The sequence below is a fragment of the Sorex araneus genome, chromosome 10 (assembly GCF_027595985.1).
Source record: "Sorex araneus isolate mSorAra2 chromosome 10, mSorAra2.pri, whole genome shotgun sequence".
NCBI lineage: Eukaryota > Metazoa > Chordata > Mammalia > Eulipotyphla > Soricidae > Sorex > Sorex araneus.
Window position 1 is genome coordinate 34,509,670 of NC_073311.1, and position 23,722 is coordinate 34,533,391.

Below are 23,722 nucleotides of genomic sequence, written 5' to 3' on the forward strand. Positions count from 1 at the left end.
AGACATTGTTAAATATTATACATCGCCAGCAAGTGAAGTGATAAATAGGGTGTGAGTTTCATCCACTGACAGCAAGTCCATTGGCCTCAAAGCAGCAAATCTGCAGTGGAGTCTCAAGCCTTTCATGCTGTTTTCTGCAGTGTCCAGAAAAGTAGCAGAAGGTAAAATTCCCTTCACAAGCCCGACTGTCTCTAAAAGGTTAAAGTACTGTTTACATAATCCAGAGAAACTGTAAACAGGCTAAGAATAAGATTTTTTCAAATTAAAACCAACCTGGATTTGAATCCTCTTTCCAGCACTCCTTAATTCAGTAAATCATTGCAAAAGTTATTTAACCTTTAAAAAAGTCTTCTCAGGGGAAGGATGGGGGCGGCGGCTGGGCAGAGGGGGGTGCAGTGGGGACAAACTAGAAGTGACATAGAAAAAGTGGTGGAACGTTATGGGAATTTTGGTGATGCTGGTGTATAGTCACTGTCACTGTCACTGTCATTTCATTGTTCGTTGATTTACTCGAGTGGGCACCAATAACGTCTCTATTCCTCCCAGCCCTGAGATTTTAGCAGCCTCTCCTTACTCGTATTTCCCAACAATTAGAGGCTCTTTCAGGGTCAGGGGAATGACACCTATCGTTACTGTTTTTGGCATATCGAATACACCATGTGTAACTTGCTAGGCTCTGTCGTGTGGGCAGGATACTCTTGGTAGCTTGCCAGGCTCTCTGAGAGATATGTGTGTGTGTGTGTGTGTATATATATATATATATATATATATATATATATATATATATATATATAAATCTCTATGATTTGTTGCCTTCCGGACACATTATAAGACACTTCCTATCCATTTTCCATAATTACCATACCATATTTAATGGAATTCAGACAGTGGGCAACAAATAGTATATAATGATTTTATATAACAATATCATTAACTTTAACACTATTTGAACTACTTAATGAATACAAAAATATTTTAACTATGGGCTAGAGTAATAGCACAGCAGGTAAGACATTTGCCTTGCACATGGCCGATCTGGGTTCTACTTCCAGCATCCCATATGATCCCTTGAGCATGGACAGGAGTAACTCCTGAGTACATGAGCCAGGAGTAAACCCTGTACATCTCTGGGTGTGACCCAAAAAGCAAAACATATGTATATATATTTTTAAATATACTTTTTAATAAAATTAATAAATTTTAAAGGTTGTTTTCTCATCTGTCTCCAAGAAAAATTGGAATATATACTATATTGGACTGTCTCATGAGTGAAGCAAAATAGATCACATCTATCATATTCGGAGCACCTAGAATAACTCAATATACATTAGTTCTTATTGTGAGTTCAAGAGAAATTGTCTTTAAAATCTTAAAATGCATCCTTCACCCCAAATTCTATATTTTATTAAATATTTGATAGATTGTCAAATATCACTGTCACTGTATCACTGTCATCCTATATATATGTGTATATATATATATGATAACACATATATACATCACTGTCATCCCATTGCTCATCGATTTGTTCGAGCGGACACCAGTAACGTCTCTAATTGAGAGACTTATTGTTACTGATTTTGGCATATCCAATACACATGGGTAGCTTGCCAGGCTCTGCCGTGCGGGCTCGATACTCACGGTAGCTTGCCGGGCTCTCCGAGAAGGTCAGAGGAATCGAAACTGATTGGCCGCGTGAAAGGCGAATATACATATTATAAAAATAAGAATTATATAAAGAAAATGCATATGACAGTGGTTTGTAAATTATATGGCTCTATTAACCTTTAATTATTATATTAATTTTGTCCTTGGTGATATTATCAAATATGAATGAAGCAATCATATTTTACAACCATACAAAATTCACAAGCAGTTCCTAATTTTTACCCTCATGATTAAATGATAAAAATATTCTGATGGGGGATCAGAGCCATTGTACAGCAGATAGGGTATTTACATCCCATATGGTCCCCTGAGCACACCCAGTAGTAATTCCTGAGTGTATACCCAGGAATAAGCCCTGAGCACCGTGGGGTGTGACCCAAAATGTCACAAGCAATTCTTAATTTATTAGCATTAAAATATATTAGTTTTTGCTTTTTCTTACCTAGAAGAGTGAATTGAGAGTGACTTAAGGAGTAAAATGGCACGTGGAATTATTAATTTTTTTAAAGAGCAAATTCAGTTAATGCTTTCAACTTCACTGCTTGCAATAATGAATAGTAGAGCACAAAAGCCAAATGTATTTGTGCATATTCAGGCAGAATAAGAGAGCAAGTTTTGGTTGTTAGAAGGGTTATAATTCCTGTTGGTTTTCTTTACAGACAAAATCCAGAGATACTATGATAAAACATAAATAAAGCCATTGAGAGCAATATGAGTCTGACCTCCACGGCCAGGTACTTGGAACCAAGTGCCAGAGTATTCCCATGGGGACCTTTGGGGTGGGGGGCTGTTTGAGGGGCACACTCAGCAGTACCTAGGATGTACTCCAGGCCCTGTGCTCAGGGATCACTCTTGGTAAGATTTGCACAGCCATATGGGTGCCAGGGATTGAACCTGGGCTGGCCACATACCAAAAATGTGCCTTTTCCTCTGTTCTACCCCTTTGGCCGATGGACTTATTTTTATGCTAGAGCACTCTCAAAAGTAAGGAAGCCTCAGAATCACATACATAAAGACTGTTAGAATAGCTAAACTGGGTAGATGGTTCAAAGGGGGAGCCCACTAGGTCAAGTGGGAAACCACCCCCCCCGTTTCAATGCATGCCCCTTGCCACCCCCTCGCCCCTCCAGAGCTAGCCCTAGCATCCCTAAGCACTGCAGCCCAGAGCATCCCATATGTTTGGACCCAAGCACAGAGCAGTCAGCACTAGCTGGGCCCTGTTTGCATAAGACCCCAAAGCACTGCTTGAAGGGTCCCCAAATAAATCAATACAAAATAGCATACAAATTCCTGGGTCCCACCATATCAGACTACCTGATTTAGTATAATGTGATGCTTTCCCAGTGATACTGGTGCTTCTGGCCCAGAAACCATACTTTGAAAACTGATCTCCACAGTACAGATGTTTATATAATAGTGCTTGGCTCCACCAGAATGATTGAGAAAAGAGCGTAAGTTTTCATATTTTTTAATTTTATGAGAATAAAGTGACAAATTGTGTCTATTTAATGTGTACAGGTGATGACTCAAAGAATGTACTTCGTAGCTGAATGACTAGCAAGATCAGAATTAGCACACCCATGATCTTTCATAATCAACTTTTTAAGGGTGGTAGTATATGATGAGAATGCTATACTAGTTATTAGCAACTTCCAAAACCATCAGACTGCATTATTTGCTACAGTCACTCTGCAGCACATTTGATTCCCAGAATTCATTCTTTTTATGGAAAAGTTGTGTTTTTTTGACCACTGACTTTTGACCATTTTCCTCTCCCCTGGTCCTTAGCCACCAACATTCCATGTTTCTATAAATGTGGAATTTTTACATTCCACAGAGAAGTGATCTCATTCAAAATTAATCTTTTAAAAATATGTTATTTAAACACCATGGTTTACAAAGTTGTTCAGAATACAGTTGTTTCAGGCATTCAATGTTCCAGCATCAATCTCACCACCAATGTGACATTTCCTCTACCATTGTCCCCAGTTTCCCACCCACTCTCCAAGCCTGCTCCCTTGGCACACGAAAAATGATTAATTTGATATTGCTTGTTATGACAAAATGTCAAATAAAATTATCAGTGGAAAAAAGTTCAGTAAAAGAAAATTTGTGAAAATTGTTATATCTCACAATGGGGTTAGTAAAGCCATTGTCTGACGATTTACTAAGCTGTTTGTTGCTAGTTGAGCCTCTCTGCTATTGTTTTTTTGTTTTTTGTTTTGTTTTGTTTTTTAGTTTAATTGGCTTCCATGCTACTTTCCCTTTTGATTTGCTGTGCTCCTACTGGGCTGTCAGTATTGTGGAATTTGAAGGTAGTGTGTAGTCTCATGGGCTGGAGCGATAGCACTGCGGTTGGGCTTTCGCCTTTCACGAGGCCAACCGGAGTCCTATTCTTCCGCCCCTCTCGGAGAGCCTGGCAAGCTACCGAAAGTATCGAGCCCGAGAGGCAGAGCCTGGCAAGCTACCTGTGCATATTGGATAAGCCAAAAACAGTAACAATAAGTCTCTCAATGAGAGAAGTTACTGGTGCCCGCTTGAACAAATCGATGAGTAACGGGATGACAGTGACAGTGTAGTCTCCTATGTGCCATGAACTTCAGAAGTTCCAGGATCTTTAGAACGGGAACAATTCTTAGCCTTCACCCCCTTCCAAGAGGGCCCTTGAGTTTTCAGCCCAAAGACCGGAGTACCCATGTGTTTCATCAAGTTTCATCAGATCGACTTGACATCTCATCCAAGCAGAATTCCTCCTTCTCTATTTAACTCATTTCACACAATCCAGAGATTTCCACCCCCATATTTATCCAGATTGTCACCAATAGTTGGATATCCTTCCCTGATGGATAATATTCCACCAAAATTCACTCCATATTTTTAACTGTCCATTTTTACTAATGTATGTTAAATTTATTTATTTGAGCTATATTGAACCTGTTGGGCTGGAGCAATAGCACAGCAGGTAGGGATTTGTCTTGCACGTGGCCGACCTGGGTTTGATTCCTCCGTCCCTCTAGGAGAGCCTGGCAAGCTACCGAGAATATCCTGCCTGCGTGGCAGAGCCTGGCATTCTACCCGTGGCATATTCAATATGCCAAAAACAATAACAACTAGTCTCACATTGGAGACATTACTGGTGCCCGCTCGAGCAAATCGATGAACAACGGGACGACAGTGCTACAGTGCTACATATTGAACCTGTATTCCAGGCATGAATCCAATGTGGTCATGGTATAGAATCCTTTTAATGAGGACTTGAATTTAGTTTTCTTCAATGTTGCAGATTTTCACATCTATGTCAAGAATGCTGGTCTTGCCTGGAGCGATAGTACCAGGGCATTTGCCTTGTGAGTGGCTAACCGGGGTTCAATCCCCAGCATCCTCTGTAGTCCCCCAAGCACTGCCAGGAGTAATTCCTGAGTGCAGAGCCAGGAGTAACCCCTGAGCATCTCTAGGTGGGATGCAAAAAAAAAAAAAAAAAAAAAAGAAGAAGAAGAAGAAGAAGAAAAAGAATGCTGGTCTATAATTTTCTTTTTATGTTTTGTTTGAAGGTGGGGCAAAGTAAGCAATAGTCAAGATTTACTTCTGGTTCTCTGCTCAGGATACACTTCTGGGATATGTGGTACAAGAGATTGAACCTACTATGTGCAAGGTTTGCCTTACCTTTTTTCTTATAATTTCTTTCTAATAGTGTTTGATAATGTTGGCCCTGCAAAATTATTTTGGCAGTTTCTCCTCTTCCTCTTCAACTTTTTTGAAAGAATTTATGAATAAACAAGTATTAATTCCTCTTTAATATATGAAGTCAGATGATCCTAGGCCTTTATTTATTAGGAAGTTTTGATTTCTACACAAAACTGTGTTTCAAAGAGAATCACTCTGTGAAATTCAGAATATGGGAAATGGGGGAGGTTGGAATGACAGCCAGCATTTGTGGAGATAACTGTTCTCACCCTACTGAGTTATTGGGGTATTTAATTCAGAGCACTGGTGGGCTCCAATGGTCCCCCATTGATTCCCACAAAGACATTTAAGTATTAAGAGGGGTCAATTAGGTCCAGTGTAGACAGTGTAGACCTGGATACTGCTTGGAGTACTCTGAAAGGATGAGAGAATATTTGAGCTTTGCTTCCTATTGTTTGCTTAGTGACTTGAGATATTACTGTATTTCCAGCTGTGACTCAATTTTTGGCCTATGGATGGCCCCAGTGCTATTACAATTGATAAAGTTATCAGTAATGGTGGTCACTTCTTATCTAGGGCCTACAATATGCTGGGCAATTTCTATGCCCCATGCTACATAATCCTTACATCAACCTGTCAAGTAGCTACTGTTAATTTCTCCCATTTGCCAAATGAAGCAGGTTTAGCAACTGGACCTAAATCATAAAGCTGGTAAAGCTCAGAGCTGGGTTTGCAAGCATCGCTCAGACACTCTCTCATCCAGGTCTGAATTCAGCCAACTTTGCATATGGAAACTTCAGAGTGGGATTCGCATAAATGAAACAGACCTGGTGCCTGAGTCTTTATAAAGTGGGTGGAGTGCTTGGCTTGTACACAAAAGGTTTGACCCCAACACTACATGTGGTCCCCTGAACTTGCCAGTAATGATCCCTGAGCACAGAACCAGGTATAAGCCCGGAGCACAGCCAGACATGCCCCAAAACAACAACAAAATTAAAAAAAAAAATTATGACGTTGCCCGTAGAAACAATCTGCAAACATTGTCCTTTCATTTCAAGTTTGAGGAAATGAGTCCCAGAGTGCTGGGTGAGCTGGTAAATATTCTGCAAATTGAAAGAAACCCCTGTCCTCTGCTCCATGACATCTGTCAAAACCTTGTTCTTCCTTTCTCCTTATCTTCTTTGCTCTTTGCATTATTTCTGCACTTTCAGATGTTGGTTCGCTAAAGCTTAAAGAGGGAGCAGGGAAGGGGGAGTAAGATGAAAAATAGTTTTGAAAGAGAGTATTTTTGGTCTTGATTTCTGCATTGGGACCACCACTGTCATTCAGTGGGAGATTAGCTGGTGAGGATTGAATTTTCTGTGTGAATGCATAAGACAGAGTGAAGAGCCAAAACCAGTCTTCCTGTCGGTGGTTTCTGTCTGAGATTTAAACGGATCTGGTTAATGCCACTGAGAAGCTGCTTACTTTTCCCCTCCATGTTTGAGCTATGTAATGTTATACTACCACCTGGTGGCTGCATCATGAGGCGCTCTGAAACAAAGGCTTGTGCAGACCAATCACATAAAAAAAAAAAAAAAAAAAAACAGAGAATTTGGAGTCGAGGCAGGAGATATACGGGTTTGGAAGAGAATATGGACGCATTTTCCTAATTTGTCAGAGGGAACAAACAGGATGTGTTTCATACAAAAAAAAAAAAAAACCACTTTTTTTCTAGTCATGAGCACAAGACTTAGAGGCTTATCACAGTTTTACCAACTGAATAACTCAGCCTGTTCCCTTGACTTTTTTTTTTTTTTTGCCTTTTGGGTCACATCCAGCAATGCACAGGGCTTACTCCTGGCTCTGCACTCAGGAATAACCCTTGGGAGTGCTCAGGGGACCATATGGGATGCTGGGATTCGAACCAGGGTTGGCCACATGCAAGGCAAATGTCCTACCCGCTGTGCTATTGTTCCAGCCCCTCCCTTGACTTTCAAAAACGAGAAACTACGGTATATATACACAATGGACTAGTCTTCAGCTACAAGAAAAGATGAAATTATGCAACTTGCCACTATGTAAATGGATCTGGAGAATATCATGCTGAGTGAAGTTAGCGAAAAGGTGATGGACAGATACAGAATGATCTCTCTCCTATGTGGGATATAAAGAAACATGGTAGGAGAATAACAGATGCAAAAAGGAAACAAAGTGACAACTGGTTTCCAGCAGGAAGCTTAACACAGAAGAGAATGCAGGGTGTGGGGAAGGGGGGGTCAGAGGCTGCTGGGATGACCTGGGTGGAGGATGTGGTATGAGAAGTTTTATGTGTGAAACCCTGCCAATAACTATTTTGTAAGCCATGATGCTTAAAATTATTCTTTTTTTAAATGGGAATGGCAATAGATGCTCAGAGCTACTCTAAGAATTAAACAACAAAGGATGGAAGGGGCTTAGACTTTGCTTTTAACTAAGCAGCTTTGCTTTAATTGTAAAAATGAGAAGAGAAACATGGTCTCAAGCAAACTGACCAAAAAAACTTCCAAATTAATTCCTAGACTTGTTGAAAGCTGTGATGATTACCAGAGACATCGAGGGCAGAGCAGGACCACCTAAGGAAGTTATTTTTAGTTTTCCTTCCCTTTTTTGGTGGCTATTGTTGTTGAAATTGTGGGGGTTGGTGGTTACTTTCTAGTGGCTTTCATATATGGTTGTGGGCAGAGGTATAAAGCGATGCTCTTGAAATTCCCTCATGTCATAGGCCAGTGATAAGTCAACCTCACAAAAGAAATTAAGTATGATTATTGTCATTTAATTAATATGTTAGAAGTCCTGCAGTTGTCTTCCTTTTTTCTGTCTTTTCCCAAAAATCTCCCTTTCCACTCCACTGCTCTTTAAGACTTAAATGTTTCCTCTTATCTTGACCTTCAGGCATGGCCTGGGGGACTCAGAAGTCCATTTCAAATCACATTTTAATCTTCCAGTTGTTCTGTGACTTTTGCCAAGTCTATAAACACCCTGTACCTTAATTTCTTCACTTGTAAAATAAGACTATAATATTCATATCTACAGATTTCAAAGAGCTGGAAACAACATATGCAAGGCATCTGTGTTTTCTACATTATTAGTCTGTGTATTAATCAGATTACATAATAGCATCACCGTATCACTGTATCACTGTCATCCCATCGCTCATTGATTTACTTGAGCGGGCACCAGTAACGTCTCCATTGTGAGACTTTGTTGTTACTGTTTTTGGCATATCGAATACGTCACGGGTAGCTTCCCAGGCTCTGCCGTGAGGGTGGGATACCCTCGGTAGCTTGCCAGTCTCTCCGAGAGGGGCGGAGGAATCGAACCCGGTCAGCCACGTGCAAGGCAAATGCCCTACCCGCTGTGCTATCGCTCCAGCCCTCATAATAACATCATCACATTTAATTATTCTAAGTCCCCAGTCTTTCTCTTGTCTTTCAAGAAATGACAAAACTTTTACGTTTATCTCAGTTTATCTACTGAGTAATTGGAAGAGAAAGAATCAGTCCATGTGACTAATCATACAGATCCAATAAAACATTACTTTCCCATTATTCTCATGATATATTTCTCAAGGCAAAAAATGCCATTTATTTTACATTTTGATGTTTCTGATGTTGACATGTATTTTATAATCAATTTGTAGTTACATGTTTCTGTTTATTCCCTTCAGTCTTCAGTTTCCTCCAAAAGATGCAATTAAATCAGGGTATATCTTATACTTGATGAAAATTAAAGACTAAGCAATAAAAGTGAATTGTGCTTCCATCATTACAATATCCCGAAGTCCAGATTTGTGGTGAGATATTGAATGTTCCCAGCTATGAGAACATGAATTCCCAAGACTATGCTCTGAGTGTTTAGAAGTCAATGCTAGAAGACAGCGAATTGGGCTACCCAGGGGCCCAGCCCACTGAGCTATTTTGCTGGAAACCCAGAAAGATGGGAGCTAGCTCTTTAATTTACTTCTCTGTAACCCAGAAATGAGAAATTCAAGATTTCTAAATTCTGATGTGAAAAATTCCACTTTTGCTACACATGCAAACATTTTATCACACCCTGGATACCTACGCTGGCAACACACATGCTGAATGCTGACATTGTTCAGACTGAGGTCAAAGAAGGAGCTGTGCTTGCAAAGTCACTAGAATTCTGCGGAGATCACTGCGTCCGTTCCTAATGAATGGGGACTTGTTGCATAATTGAAAACAAGCCTAACATGCTTCATTCATTATTGTCAGGGGGGGGAAAAAAAGGAGGAAAACGTCCCAATGCCAACTTTTTAAAAGTCCCTATGGTCAATTTGCTACATAAAACTAGCCCGTCATCCCCAACCACTCCAAGTCTTGGCAGTACCTTTACTGGCCCACCCCTTGGCACTACAGATAAAATAATCTTTGTAGCTACTTCTTTGGAAAGGTAACTTCAGTGCAGCAGAATAACTAATGAGGATGGAGGAATAACTAACCATTTCACTCTGGCCCAAACAGGCTGTCTTAGCCACAGGGTACAACCAATAGGTCAGCCAGCCCATACCTTTTGCTAATTCGTCCAAAGAAACACAAAGTGAACTTGGACACCTCCCGGCTCTAGTGAAGGGGTCGGCTGCCAAGCCAAGCTACAGCCTGTCAGTCTGCTAGTCGAAGAACTGTTGGCTTATTCTTTCTTTTTATCTGAGAGCCTTTATCCCTGGATTCATTCTCGCTGTCAGTTTTCTAGGACACCTGAGAGGGGGAGGCCCCTATTAAGAGCCAGGTGGAAGCCATCAGCACGTTGCCTGTCGCCGCCGCCCTGGCTGAGCTAAACGCAGGTTGTGTGCGCTCGCCTCTTACTCCCGTCAGACCCTGGAAAGGCAATTACAGTGAGTGTTCACAGCCCTGCTATTCGGTCCAGACGCTGCCTCTGCTCTCAGTTCTCGACAAAGCAAAAGCAGGAGAGGGGGTGGTTTAAATAAAGTAAAGTTGTCGTGTTTTTTTTTTTCTGAGAAACGCCACCCACTGGGAGGCCTTTGACTCAGTGTGTAGGGTAGTGAGAAGAGATCCAGTCCCTGTGCTTCATTATAAAGTCAATCTCCAGAGAAAGAAAGCTTATCAGAGTCTTTGGCCCTCCCCCCACCCAAAATCCTTCTCAATTCGTTCGGAGACAGGAAGACCAAAAAGATCTTAATTCCAAACATACGAAAGCTCTCTCTCTCTCGCTGAAGAGTACCAAACTGGAGAGAGAACAGGATCAAATAAGACTTTAGGAGATACACATATCAAATTATTTCTCTTCTGGGAAATAGCTCCTGTTCCTGAAGAAGAGAGTCCTAACAGATGAATTCACTCTGATTTCTCACATCCTTTAGCTCTTTTCCATTCCTTAGAAGCACCAAGAAAGTAAGCTGATGAGGACACTGTTTCTTTCACTATTGATCTCCTGAAATTCTTCCTATGAGGATAAATGATGACGGACCTGGAAAATCTGAGCAGAGGTCAGGACTGACTTTCCTTGTCTACCAAAAGCAATTCCTTGCTCTAGCATGAGTCTACAGTTCTCCAAGAACTTGAACATTGGAAATCAGTTCATCTACTGTGTAAATCAGATGGACATCGTCACACCCTAAAGACTGTTCACTGGGGCTGCAAGACACTAGTGTCCATTCCACAGAGGTCAATTTTCTAGGACACCTGAAAGGGCGAGGCCCCTATTAAGAGCAAGGTAGAAGTCATCAGCAGTCACTTCCCCAGGTGACAGGGGCGGAGCAGGAAAGCTTTAGCATGTTCCTCTCCAGGCTATTACCTCCCTTGATCCCAACTTGACATAAGCCGCCAGCAAACCTTGGCAAAATAGCAGGAGTCAGGTAACCTGCAATATAACTGACAAACGAGCCCCAAGAAAGAACTACAAGATAATTTTGCCACTTTCACCTCCAACAGCTTCACATATATGAGCATGGCAGTGCTTATCAAAGAACAAACAACAGAAACAACAGCAACTCCCCAAAGCTGTCCGAAATGATCTTAAAGTCCATTCCAGATCTATGGTTTGTTTTTCCAAATTTCCTGGATCTCTTCTCTTAGAGGAACAGCAGCCATTCATCTCTGCACACAATCAGAGTGACTGATGCGTCTGAGAATAGCTCCTTTCCTGGTACCACACACTTCTCTCTCATGAGGCGTAGCCCACCACAACCTCAGCTGGCTTCTCAGTTTCCCCTCTGAGCTCTAAACTTCCTTTCCCCATCCTTCAAAGATAAGTTCACAAATAGAATGTCACCACAAGTAAGAATGACTCACTCCTTTTCTAAGTTACTATATTTGACACACATATTCCTTGCCTAAACCATTGCATTTCCCACTTCAGACATCATTAGAGGTTGCTTATTCTATTTGTTTACTGGTTTGTAACCCACCTTTTCTCAGAAAGAATCCAAAGTGATTTACCAGAATACATAAAATGCAAGACTGTATCATATTTTGAAGTTATATCAAAATAATATGTGATTTTCGGAACTAAGCAATTTAGTAAAAACAGAGATCAACAAATGGGACTACATTAAACTAAAAAGCTTCTGCACCGCAAGAGATACAGTGACCAGAATACAAAGACTATCCACAGAATGGGAAAGGATATTTACACAATACCCATCAGATAAGGGGTTGATATCAATGGTATATAAAGCACTGGTTGAACTCTACAAGAAGAAAACATCCAACCCCATCAAAAAATGGGGCGAAGAAATGAACAGAAACTTTACCAAGGAAGAAATACGAATGGCCAAAAGGCACATGAAAAAGTGCTCTGCATCACTAATCATCAGAGAGATGCAGATCAAAACAACTTTGAGATACCACCTCACACCACAGAGACTAGCACACATCCAAAAGAACAAAAGCAACCGCTGTTGGAGAGGATGTGGGGAGAAAGGGACCCTTCTTCACTGCTGGTGGGAATGCCAACTGGTTCAGCCCTTCTGGAAAACAATTTGGACGACTCTCAAAAAATTAGATATTGAATTCCCATTTGACCCAGCAATACCACTGCTGGGAATATATCCCAGAGAGGCAAAAAAGTACAATCGAAACAACATCTGCACATGTATGTTCATCGCAGCACTGTTTACAATAGCCAGAATCTGGAAAAAACCCGAATGCCCCAGAACGGATGACTGGTTGAGGAAACTTTGGTACATCTATACAATGGAATACTATGCAGCTGTTAGAAAAAAGGAGGTCAAGAATTTTGTAGTCAAGTGGATGGGCATGAAAAGTTTCATGCTGAGTGAAATGAGTCAGAAAGAGAGAGACAGACATAGAAAGATTGCACTCATCTATGGTATATAGAATAACAGAGTGGGAGACTAACACCCAAGAACTGTAGAAATAAGTACCAGGAGGTTGACTCCATGGCTTCGAGGCTGGCCTCATGTTCCGGGGAAAGGTCAACTCAGAGAAGCGATCACCAACTACATTGTAGTCGAAGGCCATGTGGGGGAAGGGAGTTGCGGGCTGAATGAGGGCTAGAGACTGAGCACAGCGGCCACTCAACACCTTTATTGCAAACCACAACAGCTAATTAGAGAGAGAAAACAGAAGGGAATGCCTTGCCACAGTGGCAGGGTGGGGTGGGGGGGAGATGGGATTGGGGAGGGTGGGAGGGACACTGGGTTTACGGGTGGTGGAGAATGGGCACTGGTGAAGGGATGGGTTCCAAACTTTGTATGAGGGAAGTATAAGCACAAAAGTGTATAAATCTGTAACTGTACCCTCACGGTGATTCTCTAATTAAAAATAAATAAATTTAAAAAAAAAATAATAATATGTGATTTTTTGTTGCTTTTTATTGAACTATACCCAGCAATGTTCTTAAGAGACTATTCCTAAAGAACTGTATCACTGTCATCCTGTTGCTCATCGATTTGCTCAAGTGGGCACCAGTAACGTCTCTGTTGTGAGACTTGTTGTTACTGTTTTTGGCATATCAAATATACCACGGGTAGCTTGCCAGGCTCTGCCATGTGGGCGAGATACTCTCAGTAGCTTACCGAGCTCTCCAAGAGGGGCGAAGGAATCGAATCCGGGTCGGCTGCATACAAGGCAAATGCCCTGCCGCTGTGCTATTGCTCCAGTCCACAATAAAGAATAATAAGATAAAATAAATTTTATAAATAAAATAAATTTTAGTTTACTTATTGTAGTTTGGGCTAAATGCATACAAAAGTGTTAACTGATGATTTTTATAAACACAAATGCTCTAAATCAATCAAATGTCCCAAACCTTTTACCAATGTCCTTAAGTCACCAGCCTCCTTCCCTCCATTTCCCACCAGTTATCCTTCCTTGGCATTCTCTGTAATCTGGTACCAAGGGTTTACAATCATTTGATACCCTTTATCCCCTTTTTTTTTCAGATAAATGAGAATATGAAGTATTTGTCTTTCTCCCTTTGACTTAATTCACTTAACATGACACCCTCCATTTCCATCCAGATTACAGGAAACTACATGAGTTTATCTTTTCTTGTGACTGCACAGCATTCCATTGTTCATACTTATGACAACTTATTTATTCACTTGTTGGTTGTTGGATGTTTGGGTTTCTCCCATATGTTTATTATTGTGCTAAGCACTACAATGAACACAGGTGCACATTACTTTTCAAATTAATGTTTTCACATTTGGGGGTAGATGTCAAGAAGTGGAATAACGGAATCATATGGGAGCTCTAATCTTAGTTGTTTGAGTAATCTCCACACTACTTAGCACAGGGGCTAAACCAGAAAGCATTCCTCTCAACAACGAATTCCTTTTATACCACATCACTGCCAGCACTGGCTTGTTCCCATAAGAAAACATTTTAAAACAAATCGTACAGGTACAGAGAAAGAACACAGTAAACAAGGTGCTTACCTTGCATGTGCGCAACCTGAATTTGATTCCCGGTACCAGATATGGTCCCCTGAGCACCACTACAAGCGACTCCTGAGCACAGAACCAGGAGTAAGCTCTGAATATTACCTGCGTTGCACAAAAACCAAATAAGCAAAAAAGCAGAATAAGTTGTACAAACAGAATTAGTTAAGAGAAAAATTAGACTCTGCCCAGAGCCAACTACGATCTATTTTAAATCCGAGTCATTAGTTTCATCTCTTAACAATACATTGGCATTGCCATTTCTTAATTTTTATAATTTTTTTTTTGCTTTTTGAGTCACACCTGTCGATGCACAGGGGTTATTCCTGGCTCTGCACTCAGGAATTACCCCTGGTGGTGCTCAGGGGACCATATGGGATGCCGGGAATCAAACCCGGGTCAGCCGTATGCAAAGCAAATGCCCTACCCACTCCAGTCCCTAATTTTTATAATTTTTTACTAAATTTATTGATCCTGTAATTATAGATGAAGAATTAATGTTCACCTTCCTTGCCACATTCCTAAGGTGAATGTGCCACTCACTACTTTAGGTAAATATTTTTTTCCTATGGCGATTATTATATAAATATTTTTCCTAGAAAGGCCAACAGGCTTGCTAAAAATGTAGTCAAGATGGAAATGTAAACATGGAAGAAGCAAAGGCTAAAAGAAAGGGGAGCTAGAAAGACAGAAATGCTCCCTCCAAAGAAACTGTGGCTATTTCTCCACTCCCACAATAAAACGCAGTTTAGATCTGACTATAGCACAGGAGCATGCTCAAATGCAGATCTTAATGCAGTCTGTCAGGGTGAGGCTTATCAGATTCTTGCATTTCCGATTAGCTCCCTGGTGGCACCAATGCTGCTGAGCCCAGGACAACAATTTTAACAGCAAAGTTTTTGCCCAATGACTTCTCATTCTTCTCCTCCCCACAGAGAGCCCCCACTCTGCTCAGCAATTTCATTCTAACATTTCTCATCTCTGGAGGAACAGTCAGCCATTGGCCATTATTTCCATAATCACTTGTACAATGGGGAGAAACATGTGTCCTCCATCTTGCAGATGAAAAGTGCTATGACAGGCAAGAGAGTCACCTGAGATTGATTGGCAAGTGGAAAAAGTCATCCATCAAAAAGGGTTAATGGGTGCTCGCTTCGGCAGCACATATGTGCTCGCTTCGGCAGCACATATACTAAAATTGGAACGATAAAGAGAAGATTAGCATGGCCCCTGCGCAAGGATGACACGCAAATTCGTGAAGCGTTCCATATTTTTGGGCTGAATGAGGGCTAGAGACTGAGCACAGTGGCCACTCAACACCTTTATTGCAAACCACAATAGCTAATTAGAGGGAGAGAACAGAAGGGAATGCCCTGCCACAGTGACAGGGCGGGGTGGGGGGAGATGGGATTGGGGAGGATGGGAGGGATGCTGAGTTTACTGGTGGTGGAATATGGGCACTGGTGAAGGGATGGGTTCCCGAACTTTGTATGGGGGAAGCATAAGCACAGATGTGTATAAATCCGTAACTGTACCCTCATGGTGATTCATTAATTAAAAATAAATAAATTTATTAAAAAATATATATAAATATAAAAAAGGGTTAATGGTGCTCAAATGCTGATCTGAACTGGTTCCAGCACGTCACATACAAACCCTCCAACTTTAAAGCCAAACAATTGAAGCTGTATATTCAGAAAAGGTTTATACTGACTTTTTTCTTCTTTCCTTTTCTTTTCTTTCCCTTCATTTTCTTTCCTTTTCTTTTCTTCCCCTTCATTTTCTTTCCTTTTCTTTTCTTCTCTTTTTTTGTTTTGTTTTGGGGGCTACAACAGATGATGCTCAGAAACTACTCCCACAAGTGCTCAACCCCACTGCGGTTCTGGGGATCAAATCCAGAACTCCTTTAACTTTTTATCACTCTTCTTTTACTATCAAATTAAGCTGACCTGACTTTAACAGTTGTTAATCTTTCTATTTGGCAGAAATGTTCCCATCACAAAAATTAGATCCTTGGTCTACAGACAGTTTCTAAAATAGCTTTCCTTGTCACCTAATGAAGTATTGCCTTACACCAAAGAATATAATTCCCTTCCCAATGGTTCCTTCCTAGGGATTGGTAACCCTATAAAAATTGGGGTGGGGTGGGAATCAGTTTACATGCTGAAATTAAAAATTTTCAAACACTTTTCTTGTACTCATTTTATATAATAAGGACTTTTTCAAAAAAATTAAAGATATATTTGAAATAAATGCAGTCATGAATTGAGCTTGCTATTTGAAGAAAAGGAAATAAATTTTTCATACAAGAGCAGTGTGGTTCCTAATTCAGTATTTCTTTGAACTTTGTGAATCATCCATTTCTACTAGTTTAAGAATGGTTATTTTTAACTGAAATTTAAACTTTAGGAAAGAGATATTCCTTAATATCTTATAAGGGCTCTAGAAATTAAAATATATTTACCTGGAAATAAATAAGTGAGTATAAAATGGATAAAATGACCACCAATTATTTCTCTTTGCAGTGCCATATCCTTTGCAAAGGGACTTTGGAACTTCATCCAGTGAAAATTTAAGTTGACCTCCCTATTTCTCGAGTGTAACAGGATTTGAGGCTTCTCAGTTTGTCTGAATGTGACAGAGTATTGTACCATGTGTTCTAGGTAGAGGGCTTGCAGATGCTTCCACTAGCTGCTTAACTGAACCTGGCACCCTGGGGACAAACCCAGATCAGCCTAGGTGGAGGGAGGAAATAAGAACCATATACGGGAGACATGAGTGACTCAGGGAAGCCCTTTCTTGCCACCTGAGCCCATTTCTGCTGAACCCAGAACCTCCTCTACTCACACATGAGTCCAGCCCAAACTGCTAAACCACAGAATTTTGTGACAAATAGAAGAGTGTTGGGGAAGGGAGATATTTCAGGGCTCAGAGACATTTGCCTTCTATGTGCAAAGACCCTAATTTCATTCACAACACCATATGGCACCCTGGTACTGCCAGATATAGCCCTGGAGGCCTAATCACCATTTGGCCCAAACTGCACCACCATAAGCCTGGCTTTTGCATTGAACCATTACTGGCCCGACTGGTTCAGTATCACTGGGAATGACACTTGAGACCCCTGAACACTACCTGGAAAGCCATCCCCAGAGCTCCCTCCCCACCCATACACACACACACCTAGAAATAAAACAAAACAAAAAGTATTATTCATTTAATGTTAGCCACTAAGTTCTGGGGTAGTAATACAACTCAAGTAAATTACCAGAGTCCTACTGCAAACCACAATGCCCAAAAGAAAAGAAAGAGAGAGAGAGAGAGAGAGAGAGAGAGAGAGAGAGAGAAGAAAAGTGCCTGCCATAGAGGCAGGGTGTGGGGAGAGAAGTTGGGGATGGGGGAGGGAAACTGGGTACACTGGTGCTAGGAAATGTACACTGGTAAAAGAAAACTGTATGACTGAATCCCAACCATGAACAGCTTTGTAATTGTCTATCTCACAATGATTCAATAAAAAAAATTTTTTAAAAAAACCTACCTGAGTGCTCTAGAATTAGAAAAAACTCAAAAGGTATACAACCAAATATATATGTGGATTCTTTTATTTAGAGATGTTCATTAAAATTGAACAAATGTGAAAGGACATTACTAATATTTGAAATATAATGAATATTAAGGGTTCTTGCCAATTTTGTAAGATATGATATTGAATTTGTGTTTAGTTTTTAAAAGGTCCTTACCAAGGACATAAAAAATATATACATATATACACATGTATATAAAATAAATAATATGCAGACACACTGAAATACTTAGGGCTGAAAAAACATCATGCTTGTAATTTGCCTTAATACTCTCCAACCCTCCAGCAATAGGACTGGAGCGATAGCACCGCAGGTAGGGTGTTTGCCTTGCACGCAGCTGACCCAGGTTTGATTCCTCCGCCCCTCCTCGAGAGCCCAGCAAGCTACCAAGAGTATCCTGCCTGCACGGCAGAGCCTGGCAAGCTACCCATGGCATATTCAATATGCCAAAAACAGTAACAATAAGTCTCACAATGGAGACGTTACCGGTGCCCACTCGAGCAAATTGATGAACAATGGGATGATAGTGACAGCGACACTGACAGTGACAGTGTTCCTCCAGCAATAAGAAGGGGAGGTCAAGGAATAGAATATGTGCCATTGAGATAATGTTTGAACATAGATAACGGTTCCATGGCAATTTACTATGCTAGTCTCATTATTTTAGTGTAAACTTGAAAAATTCCAAAATAATTGTTAAAAATATTTTTCCTAGAAAAGTGCTAAACGTTCTGAAGTAAAATAGTTTTATTTAGAGAATATGAAGGAGAGAAATAATAAGGTGTTCAAGAAAGAACATGGGCTTCTCCAAGGGGGAGAGAACTGAGGGACCCCCCACGAAGTGAAAGAAGGGAATTCCATATTCCAAGTTGAGATGTATATGACCCCAGGATGTGGATACACCAAGGTATTTTTCTAGGAGAGCTTTCGGGCAACATCTGGAGACCCGCAAGGACTACTCCCAGCTCAGGGCTCAAAAGTAGCTCCCAGCAGTGCTCAGGGGACCAAACCCGGGCTTCTTAACATCACTGGATGCTAACCATCACTCCAGCCCATTAATCTAGCTCTCCAGCTTTGTCTTATTATTTTCTGGAACTTTTCTTTGTACCTAGAAAGAAAGAAATTTTTAAAAGGTAGACCAAGTTTAATACTGAAGGTCTAAATCACCAATAAATTCCGTATTGCCACCAAGGAAGCAGCAAGAATCGAAGAGTGAGATTAACCAAAAAGCCATGTTAAACGTCAAACTCAGAAAGTAAACCAATTTATAAATATAAACCTAGAAGTGACTTAATGGCAGCTACAAAGTTAATAGGACAAGTACATTGCTGAGGATGAAGAGGTATGAGGTCGAGTGACCACACTTTGCGGCCTCTCAGTTTTGGGTTTCTGTAATTTAGTATTTTAGTAACTAAGTCCAGAGAGATATCTGCCAGAAGTTGCATCATTGCCAACTTGTACTTCTCAGTTACATTATATTCCACATATGAGTGCAATCTTTCTATGTCTGTCTCTTTCTTTCTGACTCATTTCACTCAACATGATACTTTCCATGTTGATCCACTTATATGCAAATTTCATGACTTCATGTTTCCTGACAGCTACATAGTATTCCATTGTGCAAATATACCAGAGTTTCTTTAGCCAATCATCTGTTTTCGGGCACTCTGGTTTTTTCCATATTGTGGCTATTGTGAACAGAACGGCAATGAACATGGAAATGCAGATGTCATCTCTACTATACCTTTTTGCCTCTCTGGGATATATTCCCATACCTCTTCATCCTCAGCAATGGAAAACAAATTATCTAATGCTTCCTTTTCAGCAGGTCTGACTTTAGGGGAGAGACTCTCCAAATAATAATAGTGAGTTTTGTTGAAATATTGTATGCAATTAAAACGAAAGTAAAGTGAAATTTATTAGTTACACAGGCGGGGGGCTTAGGGTGGGGGGGCTAGGGGCGTGGGGGGGGTTGGGGTGTGAGGGGGCGGGGTGGAGCTATACTGGGATTCTTGGTGGTGGAATATGAGCACTGGTGAAGGGATGGGTATTCGAACATTGTATAACTGAGATTTAAACCTGAAAACTTTGTAACTTTCCACATGGTGACTCAATAAAAAATAAAAAAAAAAAAATAGGACAAGTACAGCGAGCTTGACTATTCTGGTTTTAGGCCCCGTGCTTTTCCACTGCAACTCTGCCATGCCCTCATTTTAATTACGTTCAAGTGGCCAAAGTTAAACAAGATCTTTGTGGCTGAAGGTAGCAGGTATACAGCCTAATCAATAAAAAGTAACTATCGACATGTAGCAGTTAAGGTATTTATCATGAGATTCTAAACTCACAAATTTTGGTTTATCTTAATGCAATGTACATTTACTTTTTTCTTAGATCACCCTTCAATATGGGATTTCCTGGTTTGGTTCTACCTTTGTCCAAGCCTTTTTCCTCCTATTCAATGGACAGAAAAAGGAAATCAAAAAGTCCTCAAAAGATTTATTATAACTGAGGCCTAGAAATAGGTTCAGTGTATTTTAACCAAAACTGGTGAAACTCAAACCCACTGTAGTCTAACTGCATGCACCAGAGGAAGAATAAATGGGTTTTAGTAAATAATTTTCATTTCTGGACTTCTGATGGAAGCTAGAGAGAGTGCAGAGGTCCAGCCTAAAGTGTGTGTGTGTGCACACACATGTGTGTGTGTTTGTGTGTGTGTGTGGTGAGGGGTGGGGTGAGGGGTCCTTCTCACATTCTGCCTTTAAGTCTCTTATCAAGATCATTCTCTTATCCTAAGTATCTTATCATGATCAAGATCATCCATTTCAGCTCTGTCTTATTCCTTCTGCTGAATCCTTTTGGGTTGATTTTACTTTATTTTGCTCTTGGTCCACACCTGCTAGTGCTTAGAACTTACTCCTGTCTTTGCACACAGGGATCACTCCTGGTAGGCGTGGGGAACCACATGTGCTGGAGATCAAACCCAGGTCAGCCACATACAAGGCAAATACTCTACCCCCTGTACTATCACTCTAGCCCTGCTGACTTCTTTTCAATCTATGTCAAAATTCAGGGGCATCATACCTCTTCGAAACAGAGCTATAAATGAACCTGACATATTAACTGACTTTTATTTTCCAACATATCACAAAATTTAATTTCAGCCATTCAGGCCATTGGTGAAAATATCCAGTATAATATGATATCTAGTCTAGTCACATATGGCAGAAATGGCAAAGACGACATGCAAGTATCTGAGATTTGGGGATAACATGATCCCTCCCTCCTAATGCTCAGATTTGCAGACAGGAGCAACATATAAGTAAAGTTAGAGAAAACAAGTCAAGTAGAGTATACAGTGCTAGATTTATGAGCTATGTCCTCAGAGAATGCAGGGGAGAGGGCTATGTGGCCCTAAGAACTTAGCAGAGGGATGATTTCACTGAAAATTAAAAGGTGTCCAAGAATACCAACCAGTACAGGCAAAAGCAGTTCTGAGAGTCCATTTATCTGAAGGAGAAAAATCAGTATCATTGAGAATCAGCAGTCATGGAGTATATGGACAATAGTAAGATCAAACGAAGTTCATTGAAGAAGGTCGTACTTACCAAGCTCAAAATTCTTGAGTTTCAGGCCAGAGAGATTATACAGAGGTTAAGAAACTTGCCTTGTGCCTGGCTGACTCACTCATATCCCAGGCACTGAATACCGTCAAATAATCACCGACAGAAGTGATCCTTGAGCACAGAGCTAGGAGTAAGCTCTGAACACCTCTGGATGTGGTCTCCAAAATATGAAACAAACAAAAATTTTTTTTTAGTTTTTTTTTTTATGATGGTTCTCTCTTTGACCAGGTTCTAATCAGAAGCTCCGAGGCCCTCTTCTCAACTATATCTCATTTTCAGCCTAGGAAGACTGAACAGGCTCCAATATAATACCAAACAATTTTTGTCAATCAAGTCTGCATGCCAAGGAAGACCCTACCCGTCCTCTATGCACCAGCCTGCAGAAACTCAAGTCTGCTCTGTGGGATGACAGAAGCTTAATTTCTATAAGTGTGTGCTTATAAAACCATATAGGTTTTGTCTGGACCCAGTTAGCTTTTCCCACTTCTTTTGTAATTTTCTTTCACTTCTCTGAATCAGTTGATTCAGAATGCCCCAAGTGTCCCCATATTTATTCCTTCATTCTCCCTTTTAAACACCCAGCCACTTTTGCACAACCAAACTTGAATTCTGTTCATTTAGGACTCTGTACCATGGCAATAGTATATAGCACTGTACTGTAGAACTATCCTCCCATTGTTCATCGATTTGCTCGAGCAGGCACCACTAATGTCTCCATTGTGAGACTTGTTGTTACTGTTTTTGGCATATCGAATATGCCACGGGTAACTTGCCACACTCTGCCATGGGGGCGGGATACTCTTTGTAGTTTGCCGGGCTCTCCAAGAAGGACAGAGGAATCAAACCTGGGTAGCCACGTGCAAGGCAAACGCCCTAGCTGCTGTGCTATCAATCCTGTCTGGTAATAGTATGTAACAGTAAAATGTAAAACTCATCATGCCCATAAACCACCTCCTGCCAGCGCCAGATAATCTCTTCATCGACCACCATCCAGATCACACAGCTTTTTCTCCCAGAAGGAAGCAACATGATACCGCCATAGCCATGCAACCAGACTCCGCAACAGGCTATCTGACTGAGACACCCCAGAGGGGACGGGTGAGAGCCCTCCCCGAGCCAAGGGACACAGGCCCAGCAAATGAAAACCTCCAGAACCCATCCACCACCACGTTTAAGGCAGTTCCCCACATGCTCGGTGAAGCCTCACATATGAGTAACCGTATTCCTACATGAGTACTCATATTCCTACGAGTAACCGATACAACATAAGTCACTCCCTACTCATTCTCCATAAGTAGTATACCACATTTCATGGGGTTCAAATAGTAGGCAACAAATCGTAGAGGGAAATATATATATAATTATATGCATATTTACATATATACGTAGTTTTAGATACATATACAAAAACTCACATCACTCAACTTTTAAAAACATATTATTGATATCATATAAAGAATATCTTCATGGCCCTGCCAAAATAGAACAATCTTCACACTGTTTCCTCTATGGATATTTTTGTAGCATTCTCAGCAGTTTCCCATAGCAGAAAATACAAAATATATTATTTCGGTTGTACCTTGGGACAGGGATTGGGGCTTGGGATGGAAACATCCCAAATTTGGTGGTGGAAAGGTGTAATGGTGGTGGGATTGGTGTTTGAATATTAACTGTAATCAAATATTGTGAACGATCTTATAGCACTGTAGCACTGTAGCACTGTCGTCCCATTGTTCATCGATTTGGTCAAGCGGGCACCAGTAACGTCTCCATTGTGTGACTTGTTACTGTCTTTGGCATATCGAATACACCTCCGGTAGCTTGCCAGTCTTTGCCGTGCAAAGCTACTCTCGGTAGCTTGCCGGGCTCTCCATGAGGGACAGAGAAATCAAACCTCCTGAGTCTTTCACAAATACAGAATGAAAGACTCAGAAAGACCTTATAAAATAAAAAAAATTAAAAATAAATAAATAAATAAAGTGCAAAACTGTCTTTTAATCTAGTGTCTGATTTTATTTATATTCGTCATTGGCAGTTTTCATATAGGAAATGGGGCCTTTGCTATTAGAAAAGAGCAAAACTTAGAGAGTCATCTGTTTTAGATTTTGGTTTTTTGTTCGTGGGGAAAAAGAGGAGATGGTTTGGGCCATTTCTGGTAGTGGTCAGGGGCTAGTCACAGCTCAGGGGTCACTCCTGAAGGAGCTCAGAAGCCACACAGTACCAGAGATCAAACCCAGGCCTCCCACATGCAAGCA

The 23,722-nt window shown here is 40.8% G+C and overlaps 1 protein-coding gene and 1 non-coding gene across 2 annotated transcripts in view; both read left to right on the plus strand.

Moving 5' to 3' along the window:
• PLEKHG7 (pleckstrin homology and RhoGEF domain containing G7) overlaps window positions 1–23,722 on the plus strand; it is a 135,423-nt gene that overhangs the window by 11,808 nt on the left and 99,893 nt on the right. The gene's annotated exons all lie outside the window — the stretch shown is intronic.
• LOC129399281 (U6 spliceosomal RNA) lies at window positions 15,429–15,535 on the plus strand. Its single transcript, XR_008627032.1, has one exon. It is a non-coding gene; the product is annotated as a U6 spliceosomal RNA (small nuclear RNA).